Below are 14355 nucleotides of genomic sequence, written 5' to 3'. Positions count from 1 at the left end.
TTCCTGCTGAGTTGCTCTGCAGAATGTGGGAGCTTCCTGAACCTGATACTGAAACCATGTCCCTTTCATCAACAGGCAGATCCTGAAACACAGGAAAACAAGGGAAGTCCTATAAATTTCCCTGTTATGTTTATGGGTTGTATGTAAAACACTTTAAGGGCTTTCTCAAAGAACCACATATTTTGCATTTTTTTCAATGCTTAAAAAAATACAAATCAAATGTATGGGAAGCATATAACTCCTGAAATTTGTTAGATATTTACACTAAATAAGGATCCATTATGTCTTTTTGTGGAATAATTCCAAGACAAAATATTCTGTTTCTTCTAAGCATCTTCATCTGTTTACTTATTGTCTCTACTAGAACAAATGTTGTACTTTCTTAGAGAACTTGGAATTTCATTTCCTTTTTCTGCAAAAATTTCTCCACATGTTACCAGCAGGGGGTGATGTGGGACTGTCCTGGGGTCCTTACACAGCTGCTTAGGGAGCACCACTCACTCCAAAACCTGGGCTGGGGGCGGGGCCTGTGCTCCTGGAGGGACTCAGCAGTGCGTCCTCTCTGGCTGCAGGGACACCTGAGCAGGGACCAGCTCGGTCTCAGCAGGGCCTTCCTCCAGGGGCTGCCAAGGGGGGAGCCCCTCCCTCGCCTACAGTCTGGGCCCTGAGCTGAGCTCCAGCCCCAGGGTCAAGCAGGGGCTGGGTGGGCCCTGGTTGGACCCCATTTGCATCTCAGTCCCTCCTCTCAGAGTCTGGGGGAGAACAGGAGGCCTGGGGCAGCCCAGCCCACTGTGGGGACCAGGGTCCTGTGGGCACCGTGGCCTGGACTCCTCTCCTGCTCGAGCTCCCCTCTCTCTGCACAGCTAGTGACGGCCCCGCGCACCAGGGCTCGGTCCCCGGCCTGCCTCAGCCCCCGGGGCGCAGACTCCGGGAACCTTTCCCGCAGCTCCTGCCCCGTCGCCCCCGTGTCTGTGTCTGCAGGCTCCGTCTCCCAGCCTGTGCTGACCCAGCCAGCCTCCCTGTCCGCGTCTCCGGGAGCATCAGCCAGACTCCTGCACCCTGAGCAGCGGCTACAGTGTTGGCAGCTTGCCTAGAACCTGGTACCAGCAAAAGCCAGGGAGTCCTCCCCGGTACCTCCTGTCCTACAACTCAGACTCCACAAAGCACCAGGGCTCTGGGGTCCCAGCCGCTTCTCTGGATCCAAAGATGCCTTGGCCAGTGCAGGGTTCCTGCTCGTCTCTGGGCTGCAGCCCGAGGCCGAGGCTGACTGTTACTGTGCTGTAGGTTCCCCAGTGGCTCAGATGATGAAGTGAGACAAACCCCCTGGGCCACGGACTTTGGCTCTGAGCCTGGTTTCAGTGAGCAGTTTCCATAGAGGGGTTTCCAAGGAAGGCTTCTCTGCACAGAGACCTCTGTGAAGGGAGGGAGGAGACACAGGATCGTGCTGTGACCCGAGACAGCGCAGGCATCCCAGGAACCCACACATCTGACTACAGAGCCCACCTGCCCCTCCCTCAGCCTCTGGAGTAAATTCCCCAGAGCAGGTGCTGTGTCTTCAGCAGAAACGCTCCAGCGCAGCCCTGCTCCTCCTCATCTCCATCCTCTCGTCCCACAGAGTGTGGGTCCCGGGCTGCAGGGACCGGTCCTCAGCTCAGATGCTGACAGGAGCTCTGGCTCCTGCTCCCTGCTCCCTCCTCGTTTCCACGGTGCTGCTAACAGGTCGGCATCTTCTAAAACTCATGGTCCTCCAGGCTCCTAGTAACTGGATGGAGAAGATATGGGGATTTTTCTTCCTTCAGAATGAACTGAGCCCTCACACCAGCTGAGTCCTGAGGGGTCAGCAGAGAAGGCCCTGGCTGCCTCTCAAGACAGGCTATGCTTTCTTCTGCCTCAGGTTCTCTGTCTATGAATTATCTGATGGCACCTCAACTGCAGAAACATTTTTTCCAGGTCCCACGTCCCACTTCTTTATTTTTTCTGAAATCAATCTGGACAGTCACTCATGGTCCTCCTGTTGCAGAGACCTGGACCATCAGGGCCCGTGGCCTCACTGTGGTGGGGGCGCAGGAAGATGGGGTTGTGGCCCGCCTGCCCTGGGCCTCCTGGGCCTGCAGACCTGCAGCCGTGGGGCTGGGCTCCGTCCTTCCTGGTCCTGAAGGGAGGACAGGGAACAGGCAGCTGGGGAAGTGCGACAAGAAACAGCCTGTCATCTTCTTCTTGGAGAATTTTCAAGTGTCACACACCTTGCATAAATACCTACTACACTTGAAAAACCTTCTGTTTCATGATGAATCTACTCCCAACTATGCATTCAATTTATGTGAAGTCTCAGGGAAAAGCAAAACTAAACAAAAATAGTTCCTGATACTGCTGAAATGCTCCCTGATCATCCATGTGTGATGAACCAGAACCGAACTTGAGACTCATCCTGGTCCATCTTTATGGGGTTGTTGATAATAAATCATTTCCTCTCTGTTTCCAAATACAAACAGAATCCTGCTGTGCCCAGATACACAGGGTCCCTCACAGGTACTTGGCAGGATGATGAAGAAGCAGAAGTTCAGCATCTGTGCCCTGGAGACCTTGGGGGGGATGCTGTCCCACCACTGCACATCCCGCTCCTGCTCCCGGCTTTGCGCTCTGCCCTGAACCCTGACACTTAGGGAAGCTGGGTGCCTCCCTTTCTCTGGGGACTGTATCCTGAGAAGCTCGTCATCTCCAGGTACTGGAAGACCCTCCCCATTAGGACGTGGCTCTCAGATTCATCACTTGCTCATTTTCTCCTCTTTTCCCTCATGACCTCTCCCAATCACGCTCCCTGGTTCTTTATTTGAGACGATATTGGATAAATATCACTCTTTTCAACACACACCATGTAAACCCACCCCTATTAATTCTATGGAGTCTAACACATGAACTTGGACTGTATCCACTGAAGATCAGGTAACAGGTCATAAGGGTTTCTAAGTCCAGCAATGCAGGAGGAAACCCTAAAAAGGATGAGATTCCTATTTATAGCCATAATCTCTTACATCAAGCATTTTAAACAGAAAGGTTATGAAACCAGACTAAAAACATCTCACATATATTGGAGTCACAAATAAACACTGTCAGGATCTGGACATAATCAAGAAAATGACATGTTTTCCCTAAGAACGTCATATTCTCTCAGCAAAGACAGAAATAAGAAGAGAGATGGGCACTTGGGGCTGGGACGCCTCCTGGAGACCCTGCAAACACAACATCAACCACGTTTCAACCTGGGAGAATCGTGACAGAATCACCATCAGGTATTACCCATGGACACTCTGGGACTTTGAAGCCTTGAATTTGTTTCGAGGTTGTTGTGCTCTGGTAGTGACCCCAGGAGCCAGGCAGCGCAAACGGAGACATCAGAGAATCTGAAATTACATTAGCGTTCCATATGCGTCTGCAGGTCATTAGTGATCTGGAGAGATCAATGACCAACCGCAAACTACACGGAGGGGACTCATTCTACTGCCCTGGGCGGTGACATCAGGAAGACCCTCCTGCAAGTGTGAGAAAGCCCTTCCAGGAGGCTGTGGTGTGAAGCGCGGGAGGAGGAGTCTGAGTCCAGCAGGGGGCGCTGTGGGGCTAGTCCTGAGAGCTCAGGGTCCTGGCCAGGTGGCTGGCACCTCCTCCCGGGGCTCTTACCCACGCGGGCAGCAGGGTCGTCACTGGAGGGTGACGTTCCTGCACCTGGGCCCCCAGGGGACGCGGCAGCTCTCAGCTCAGAGCCACGGGCTTGCTGCTCAGTTCCTGCTCCTCTGTCTCGTCCTGGAGGTGATCTGATGTCTAAGCCAAGAGCAATGATCATCGCACAACAGAAATGAACTTGCCTCAATAAACTCTGCCATATTTCAATTATTTCTTTCTTATTTTGCTGTATTGTTTCTCATTTTTCAATGTTGTCTAGTGACATATGTGGAAACTGATATTTTATTTTTACCTCCCTAATAATTTCTTTTCCATGTTTTTTAATATTTCTCTTCAATTAAAGAATTAGATAAATATAAAATACCCATTTAATCCAACTGTATCAGCAAATATTTTCATAATAGGAAAAAGATTCAAGACAAATATTTCTGTGATATGAGTTGACACTCTCTAGCATGTATAGTGGAGAAGGCAGTGGCAACCCACTCCAGTACTCTTGCCTGGAAAATCCCATGGATGTAGGAGCCTGGTACCTGCAGTCCATGGGGTCGCTAAGAGTCGGACACGACTGAGCAACTTCACTTTCACTTTTCACTTTCAGGCATTGGAGAAGGAAATGGCAACCCACTCCAGTGTTCTTGCCTGGAGAATCCCAGGGATGGGGGAGCCTGGTGGGCTGCCATCTCTGGGGTCGCACAGAGTCGGACACGACAGAAGCAACTTAGCAGCAACAGCAGCAGCAGCAGCAGCAAGTATAGAGAAAATAAAATGATCACGTGAATTTTAATAAATAGCTCATTTATCAGGGAATAAAACATGAATACCAAATAAAAGCTTTATCTCACACTGAGATAAGCACCAATTTTGTTCCTCATCTTCCCCAATTATTTCGGAGAGTCTATGCTCCTGCTTAATCTTCTTACACCCTCCACAGCAGAAAGTCAACTGGAGGAAATTTTAAACTTTTCATGTTTGCACCAAGGTGTTCACACACTGTTACTTTTATTTTCCATCATGAGACACATGTTTTCCTGAACTGTTAGATCTGATATTGCCCAGGATGTCACAATTTCATAGTGACGCTGTGAACAGTACCCTCAAAACCTGAAGTAAAATTAATTCCTTAGGATAGAAGCTTCTTAAAAAAAAGGGGTCTGTCACCCCAAGCCTGGCTATGCAACTCGACATGTGAGAGTCCCTCAGGCCTGCTCCCCCACTGCTGCTCCTGGGACAGAGACCGGAGCTGAGTCAGGGGAGACGCCTGTCCCCTCACACCCCACATGGGCTGTGATGTCCCGGTGGGCTCTCTGCTGCAGGGAGAGTTACTGCTAAGGCCCTGCAGGGAACACAAGCAGGGGTTTCACTGAGGAAAGAAGAAATGTCCCAGGGATGGGGGGAGCTGTGGGGTGGACGAGACTGTGGGCAGGAGGTGAGGACTCCCTGTCTCCTCCTTCAGCCTCAGACTCTCCAGGGAGGAGCTGGAGGACCCAGGGCACCAGGGTCATGGGGAACATTTGGTAAAAGATACTTTTCCATCACTCACATCTCCTCCATGTGCTGTCCCAGGTCTGTGCGAAGTCCAGAATGTGCCTCCTTCATGACGAACATGCCGTGGGACTAACATGCTGAGGGCACCTCAGGTGATCTGGGCAGGGAGAGGCGGGAAGTGATTTACATGAGGCCCCTCCTCCCCATGATGGGCTGGAGGCATGAAAAGGCCCAGGACCCCACCTCCAGCCCAGGAGGCAGAGAAGGCCGCGTCCCGGGAGGGTCCCCACCATGGCCTGGACGGTGCTTCTGCTTGGGCTGCTGGCTTACGGCTCAGGTCAGGGTCTGAGTTGCATCCTTCGGGAAACTCCAAGCAGGGTCTCAGGATCCCTGTCTCCGTAAGAACCCCTGTCTCTCTCTTGTTGCTCTTAGGGGTGGATGCTCAGACTGTGGTCCAGGAACCGTCACTGTCAGTGTCTCCACGAGGGACGGTCACCCTCACTTGTGGCCTCAGCTCTGGGTCAGTCACTACCAGTAACTACCCCGGCTGGTACCAGCAGACCCCAGCCCAGGCTCCCCGATTGCTTATCTACAGCACAAAACAGCCAATATTCTGGGGTCCCTGCTCGCTTCTCTGGCTCCATCTCTGGGAACAAAGCTGCCCTCACCATCACGGGGGCCCATTCTGAGGACGATGCGGACTCTTACTGTGGTCTGGGAACTAGTAGTTACAATATCGTGGTGATGTAAGCCCGTGGGGAAGTGCTACCAAAACCTGCCCTTGTGCTCAGAGGGCTCAGCCCTCAGTGGCAGGAGAGGCAGAGAGAGAGGGTGGGACAGGTCAGGATCCCCGTGGGGCGGGAGGCTCTGTGCCCTGTCTCCTGTCCTGTGGTTTATGGCCCTGTGTCTCCTCCCAGCTCTCCCCAGGTGTGTCCTTCTCTCCAAGGGGACCCCTCTCTGCCCATGTTGTTGGGAAGGACGCTTAGCTCCACAGGGACACTCAGACCCCCACCACTACCAACAGGACTCTTGTCATTAATATCACACTAAGAGATATCCAGCATCATGAACTTGATCTTGCAGATAAATTATTATTCCATTTGCCTGAAGGGGCACCACCAGTGGAATTTTGTAGAAATGCAATTTCCCAACTAGAGCTCCTGAATCACAGCCTTTTGTTGGTGGCAGGAATCTGTGATTAACGTGAAACCACCCCCTCCCCTAATTTTTGGGAACATCAAAGTTCCAGATGTATGTCTTTTATAATGAAATAACCCCTGAGAATTGTCTTATGATTCAGTCCAGACATGTTAATTCCCCATAACACATTCACTCCCAGTTCACAGTCAAAATCCAAAACCCCAGAAACGCAATTCACATCTGAAGCCATGGGGAAATCTGTGTCTTTATTTAAACTTAAGACTGGAAGTTGGGAGGAATTTCCACGAACCTGTGCTGTCTAAGGACACACCTCGAGGCTCATGGGAGGACTTATGCTCCTGGAAGAACCTTACTCAGAACTGGCTCCAAAAATCCCCACACTCTCCGCTGACTCCCTGGGTGCCCGGATGCCAGGTCATGGCTGGTCTCCTCAGCAGGTGGAATGCCCCCCAGGCCCTGCTCCCATAAACAGTGCGCGGGGAGATGGAGCAGCAAGGGAAGACTGAGTGAGGGGGAAAGCAGGCTCGTGTCCACCCCTGTCCCCTCTGCTGGTGACTGTGGGGCCAGGAACCCTGGGCCTTGACCCCACTTGGGTCATCAGTGCCGAATGTGAGATGGGGGTCGGTGGTTGGCACTGCGATCACCCCCTCCCTCCCTGGGGTCCCCAAGTCCTCGGAGTCCAGGGAGGTGAGCATCACGCTCTGCAGCATGGCAGCGCCCTCAGCCCAGCTCCCCTCCCTGAGGGCAGCAGCCCAACGAGGACCGGTCTCAAACCCCTGGGTGGAAGGAGCTGCTGACAGGAGTTGCCCCAGGTGCCCAGGTCAGCGTCAGACACAGAGTAATGGGTCAGGGCACCCGGTTGCTGGATCAGTGGGCGGGGGATACACACCCCGCACTGATGGGCTATTAGTTGGGAGATCAAAGGGCAGCTCCTTCCTTCCTCTCATTTTCCCACCGTGGACATTCCCCGAGTGCGTCACCAGGGGGCGCTGTGCACGCCCTCAGAACTGGCGGAACCTGAACACACCAGATGGTCCCCTGACCTGGGCTGGTCCCCGGGCTCACTGGACTGAGTTGGAAGTCTCAGCAGGTGCTTCCTCTCAGGAGACAGACTTAGAGACCCGACCCCTCAAGCTCTGGGAATGAAGCTTCAAACAGGACTGAGGACCCAGAATTAGATGGCGTCGTGTTCATCAGACTCTACCCCCTTTCCCAGGAGCAGAGAGGGGAGGAGCCCCCAGAGCCGAGCCCCCTGCATCCCTCAGCTCCCCCTGCCTCCTCTGGCTCATCAAATCTTTCCTAACGGCTCCTCCCCTCCCTTACGATTCATGACTTTGCTACCCAATCCCGGGCTCCTCTTTATTATACAACCCGCCACATGAGATGTCCTCCAGACGCCCTCTCAGTCCTGACCCCTTAAGCAGCCAGGACGCCATGGACAGACTCGTGCTGAAGGGTCTGAGGGGAGGCCAGAGACAGCCCTGAGGTCATGGGGGACACAGTGGTGGATTTTGGCCCTAAGGAAGGGACAGTGCACAGAGCAGGGAGCAGGATCTGTCCCTGAGGGGCTCTGATCAGCAGGTCATAGGATGTGTATCTGGGCTGGACACCAGGGCGCTCGGGGGCCATTCTTGAGGCTTGGTGGGTGAGAGCTGGGCCCAGTGTCCTGGCACTGCATGGTGGCTTCAGCTCAGGGTTCCCAGCTGTGACCTCCCACCCCTGAGGCCCTCACAGCCACATTCCTGCCCACCCCCTGGGCACCCTCAGAAACAGGGACCTGATCCAGAGCCCAGGGAGGGGTCAGAGAGCTGCAGGGAGGAGAGGGGGGCGGGGAATGGTGGGGTTATTTGCATGAAAGGACCCTCCCCTCTCAGAGTATGAAGAGGGGAAGGAGCGGTGTGGGGACGCTGTGCTCAGCTGTGGGGCCTCAGAAGGCAGGACACCCTGACCATGTCCACCATGGCCTGGTCCCCACTGCTCCTCACCCTGGTCACTCTCTGCACAGGTGACTGGGTGGGGGGACAGCAGAAGGGCCCTGAGAAGAGGCATGTTCCTTTTCCCTCCTCTCCTTCCTGAAGCCCTCAGTCACCATCTCTGTCTCTCCCCCTTCCAGGAACCTGGGCCCAGGCTGCTGACTCAGCCGCCCTCTGTGTACGGGACTTTGGCTAGAGGATCACCATCTCTTGTACTAGAAACAGGAGAAACACTGGGGTCATTATGTGAGCTGGAACCAACAGCTCCCAGGATCTGCACCCACACTTCTGATATATGAAAAAGGCAAACGACCCTCAGGGTCCCAGATTGTTTCTCTGGCTCCAAGTCAGGCAAGTCGGCCTCCCTGACCACCTCAGTTCAGGCTGAGGACGACACTGATTATTACTGTTTATCATGAGCTCACAGCTTGAAAGTTTCCTCAGTGCTTCAGGCCAGAGTGGAAAGAGACAAAATTCAGCTTCCCCCTCAGCCATGGGGCTCCCAGGGCTAGGTGTTTGCCCCTCCCTTCCTGGAGTCCCTGAGACCACGGAACCCAGGGGACTGAGTGTCCCCTGACTCAGCACAGCTGCCCCCTCAGCTCGACTCCCCTCCCCAGGGCAGCATCTCACAAGGGGTGGTCACACACCCCTGGATGAAGGAGCTGCCGGCAGCAGTTGCCCCCGGTTCCCAGGTCGGAGTCAGCAGCACAGAGCAGGGGGGTCAGTGCCGCCCTTGCTGGGTCAGTGGGCAGTGAACGCAGATCCTTGTCCTTCCGCCACAGAAGGATGTCCTGTTAAAGGAAAAGGAAATGGAACTCAGAGTTTCTTCATGGAATCTCCACAAAGTCCAGGATTCAGTAAAAATTGTCTCTTATATGAAGAACCAGGAAACTAAATAGGGCAGGGAAATCAGACTCCATAGACATCAATGCTGAGGTGCCTCAGATGATGACATCAGGTGACAGATACTTTTAGGGACAAATCATTTAATCTATTTGATGAGCAAATGCAAACACTTGGGTCCAAAGGAAAAGGTGATAAATTGAGGGGGGAAAAAAGTCATGAGAGCAAAGTAAGCAGATACACCTGAAAATACAATAGGTAAAAGTAAAAAAGAAGTCTCTGTACACTATCAAAGACATGTAATACTTTTGTTATTTAATTCATCGATTTGTTTATTGACAGAGTGTTCGGTGACAGGAAAAAAGGCAGCCCCCCCTTCCTCATAAGGATTCCCAGCTGTTCCTAGTGGTAAAGAACCCACCTGCCAATGCAAGGGACATAAGAGATGTGGGTTCTATCCCTGGGTTGGAAAGATCCTCTGGAGTAAGAAACGGCAACCCACTTCAGTGTTCTTGCCTGGAGAATCCCATGGACAGACGTGCCTGTTGGGCTACAGCCCATGGGGTCGCACAAGAGTCAGCCAGGAGTGAGCCATCAAGCAACTGAGCAGCACCTTCCTCAAACTCACCACCGTGACCGTTCCCCGAGTGTGTCACCAGGGGGCGCTGTGCACCAGCTCAGACTGGCAAAGCCTCAACACACCCACGTGGTCCCTGACCTGGCCCTGCACCCGGGCTCAGTGGCCTGAGTTAGACGTTACAGCAGGTGCTTCCTCTCAGGGGACAGACTCAGAGCCGCGGCCCCCAGGCCTCCTCCTGGGAGTGACGCTGCCCACGGGACCGAGCACCCAGAATTGGAGGGTGAAGGGGTGAGGTGGTCATCAGTCCCCATCCTCTTCCAAGAAACAGGGGAGGGGAGGAGCCCCCAGAACCCACCCCGTGCACCCCTCCAGCTCTGCTCAGCCTGCTCCTGCTCCTCCTCATCTCTTTGCTAAGAGTCTCCGCTCCAGCTCCCCTCATTCCTGACTTTCCCCAATCCTGAGCCTCTCTCTCTACAAACCTGCACTGTTCACTTCCACGGTCATGACCAAGCTCAGTCTGTCAGAAGGTCATGGACGTGTTTCCAGATCTTCCTGAACTGGACACTCACTTCCTCCACCCCTCCTTGAACCTCTTTAACCCCTTCCTCCCGGGAAGCCTCAGGTCTCTGGCTCTATGTGTGACCGCAGTTTGTTTCTTCCCTGCTCCTCCCCAGGTTCCCCTTGTTTCCCAAGAGATCCATGAAGCCCTCTAGTAGCTGATTTATCCCCTGAACGCTCAAACTCCAATCTCTGTGCCCATCAAGTGAGGAATCAGATGGGGAGGAGAAACCCTGGTCCTGAGATGTGGGAAATGATTCTGCGGTCAGCTGCTGTGGGATTGATTTTTTGCACAGTGAGCAGAGAAGCTGTTGGGGCCCTCAGCTGGGAAAGCAGACCCTGTCCTGGGGCTCTGCCCCCGGGGCCATCACTACTGCTCCATCTGGACCACGTCTAAGTCAGTTTGCTCCCCGTGGTCACGTCTCAGTTTCCTGAGGACAACTGATCTGCCTTGTCATGGCCTGTGTCTCATCTCAGACCTGAGACGGACCCGTGGCTCTGATAACTCAGCCTGCCCTGTTTTCACAGATAGAGCTTCCCGCTAAGACACGAAAATCCCTCAGTGGAGATGCCATAAGTGTTAGAGAGGCTGGTTCTGGCCCTGCCTGGCTCAGAGTCCAATATCATTAAGAACGCCAATATCTTTGTGAAAAGGTTCTTTTACTTGATAATGAAATTTCATAAGATACCTGTCATGTGATTTAGTTAGAATTATCATATTTAATGAGCAGAGACTATAAAGAATGTTGTGTTTTAGAAAAAGTACCGTGGCCATGCAAATTAAAACAGAACCAGAGTCGGAAGCAACTTAGTGACTGAATAACAACATTTCTTTCAGTTATATTTATGCTATTTAAAGTGACAACCTTAGATTTTTACAAATCCATTAGCACATTTTGGTTCATTTGAAATCTCAAAGTCACACACCCACAGTGTAACATGCACACGCACTATAGGCTGAACTATAGTTGGCTGTCCTTTTCCAACCAAACAATTTCTAAACTGTGTCATTTCAAAACCAGTTCTGGGAAAGTTGACTCGAAGAGCTCTGATCACCCGGTCACAGGAAGTGTGTCTGGGCTGGACACCAGAGGACATTCCCAGGCAGTCCTGAAGAGTTGTGCACCCACAGTGTAACACGGGGTGGGGGTGGTCATTTGCATGAATGGCTCCCAGTGGTGACCTCCCACTCCCAAGCCCCACACAACCCCGCCCCCGATCTGGCTACCCCGAGGGACAGGGACCTGACCCAGCCCGGGAAGAGTCAGAGAGCTGGGGGTGGGGGGTCATTTGCATGAAAGGCCCCTCCCCCTCTCAGAGTATGAAGAGGGGAAGGAGCGGTGTGGGGACGCTCTGCTCAGCTGTGGGGCCACAGAAGGCAGGACGCCCTGACCATGTCCACCATGGCCTGGTGCCCTCTGCTCCTCACCCTGGTTGCTCTCTGCACAGGTGACTGGATGGGGGGACAGGGGAAGGGTCTTTGGAAGATACTCATGCTGTGTTCCCCGCTCTCGTGTCTGGACCCCAGAATCACCATCTCTGTCTCTCCCCATTCCAGGATCCTGGGCCCAGGCTGTGCTGACTCAGCCACCCTCCATGTCTGGGTCCCCGGGCCAGAGGGTCACCATCACCTGCTCTGGGAGCAGCAGCAACATCGGTGGTAATTCTGTGGGCTGGCTCCAACAGCTCCCAGGATCGGCCCCCAAAACCCTCATCTATGGTAGTACCAGTCGAGCCTCGGGGGTCCCCGACCGATTCTCCGGCTCCAAGTCTGGGAACACAGCCACCCTGACCATCAGTTCGCTGCAGGCAGAGGACGAGGGGGATTATTTCTGTGCAACTTATGACGACAGTATCAGTGGTAACACAGTGCTCCAGGCCAGGGGGGAAGTGCGACAAAAACCTCTTCTCCCCACAGTCATGGGCCTCCTGGGGCTGATCCATCCCCGGTCAAAGCAACCGATATATAACATTTTGGTGAAGGGCTGGTAGTTCAGTGCAATCAGGCCCTTACTTTACAAGAGGCCTTCTGCTAGTCACAAGGAGCTGATGTCCCCATGAAGGAATTTAGTGATTTTCTAGATTGAAGAAATGCAAGCACTGGGATCATGAAATCAATTCCTGAAAATATCTAACTACCTATAGACCTGTTCCACTGGATTCCCTGGAGCACCGAGTGCCTCGCTCTCCACCCTGAACTCCTTTCATGAAGTGGCGAAGGTCAGCGGGGACAGTTGCATCGGCAGTTGACAAGTGCTCTAGTTGTTGTTCAGCTGTTCGCAAATGCTCTTGACAAGTGCCTGTTTGTAGTTGACAGTAATATTCCCTGTTTTCCTGTTCTCTCAGAACTTGATTAATCTGTTTATTTATGACTGCATGGGGTCTTCATTGCTCACGAGCTTTTCGGGTGGCCGGGAGTTCTAGTTACTCTTCCTCGGTATGCAGTCTTTTCATTGTGGTGGCTTCTCTTAATCAGAGCACAGGTTCCAGGTGAGCAAGCTTCAGTGGTTGGGGCTCTGGGGCTTAGTTGTCCCTCGAAATGTGGAAGCTTTTTTTTTCCCCATGTTAGACATTTTTATTCCCCGTCTAAGATTTCACTATCAGTATGATAACAAGGAGTGGCTGACTGGACAGTGTAAGCAATCTGACACTAAATGACGAGGGCAGAAGATCCTTAAACACGGCTATGACTTTTGTCCCTGATGTCCTCCTTCAGGCCTGTGGTGCTCCTGCCAGGAAAGCGTGATCATTGTCTGTTTGCGAGGAACCATCAGACGAGCCCAACTGGAGGGTTATCCTCTGGGATGAGAGGTGTATCCTATGAAACTGTGAGGAACACGAAAGACAGGTCAAGACAGAGGAATGAGTCCAGATTGGGAGAGGCTGGCTGCTGCTGCTAAGTCACTTCAGTCGTGTCCAACTCTGTACGACCCCATAGATGGCAGCCCACCAGGCTCCTCCGTCCATGGGATTTTCCAGGCAAGAGTACTGGAGTGGGTTGCCATTGCCTTCTCCAGAAATGTGGAATCTTTACGGACCTGGTACTGAACCCATGTCTCCTCCATTGGCAACCTTAAACAATGGACCACAAGGGAAGTCGTGCAAGTGTCCCTTTTATGTGTCTTATGTAACAGTTGTATGTACAACCCTTTGCTTCCTCAAGAACCACAAATTTTTCATGCTTTTCAATATAATATCTATATATAGAGCATATCTATGGGAAGCCTGGGATTGCTGAAGTTTGTTTCATATTTCCAGGTTCCTATGCAATATTGTTCTTTACAGCATCAGACCTTGCTTTTATCACCAGTTAGAATGTCACAAATGTTAGGGCCATGAATCAAGGCAGATTGGAAGTGGTCAAATAGGAGATGGCAAGAGTGAACGTTGACATTCCTGGAATCAGCGAACTAAAATGGACTGGAACGGGTGAATTTAACTCAGATGACCATTATATCTACTACTGTGGGCAGGAATCCCTTAGAAGAAATGGAGTAGCCATCATAGTCAACAAAAGAGTGAAAAATGCAGGACTTGGATGCAATCTCAAAAATGACAGAATGATCTCTGTTCGTTTCCAAGGCAAACCATTCAATATTATGGTAATCCAAGTCTATGCCCCAATCAGTAACGCTGAAGAAGCTGAAGTTGAACGGTTCTATGAAGACCTACAAGACCTTTTAGAACTAACACCCCAAAAAGATGTTCTTTTCATTATAGGGGACTGGAATGCAAAAGTAGGAAGTCAAGAAACACCTGGAGTAACAGGAACATTTGGCCTTGGAGTACCAAATGAAGCAGGGCAAAGGCTAACAGAGTTTTTCCAAGAGAATGCACTGGTCATAGCAAACATCCTCTTCCAACAACACAGGAGAAGACTTTACTCATGGACATCACAGGATGGCCAACACCGAAATCAGACTGATTATATTCTTTGCAGCCAAAGATGGAGAAGCTCTATACAGTCAGCAAAAACAGGACTGGGAGCTGACTGTGGCTCAGATCATGAACTCCTTATTGCCAAATATAGACTAAAATTGAAGAAAGTGGGAAAACCACTAGACCATTCAGGTA

This window comes from Dama dama, chromosome 5, assembly GCF_033118175.1.
Source record: "Dama dama isolate Ldn47 chromosome 5, ASM3311817v1, whole genome shotgun sequence".
Classification (NCBI taxonomy): Eukaryota; Metazoa; Chordata; class Mammalia; order Artiodactyla; family Cervidae; genus Dama; species Dama dama.
Note: the sequence above shows the minus strand (reverse complement) of the source record.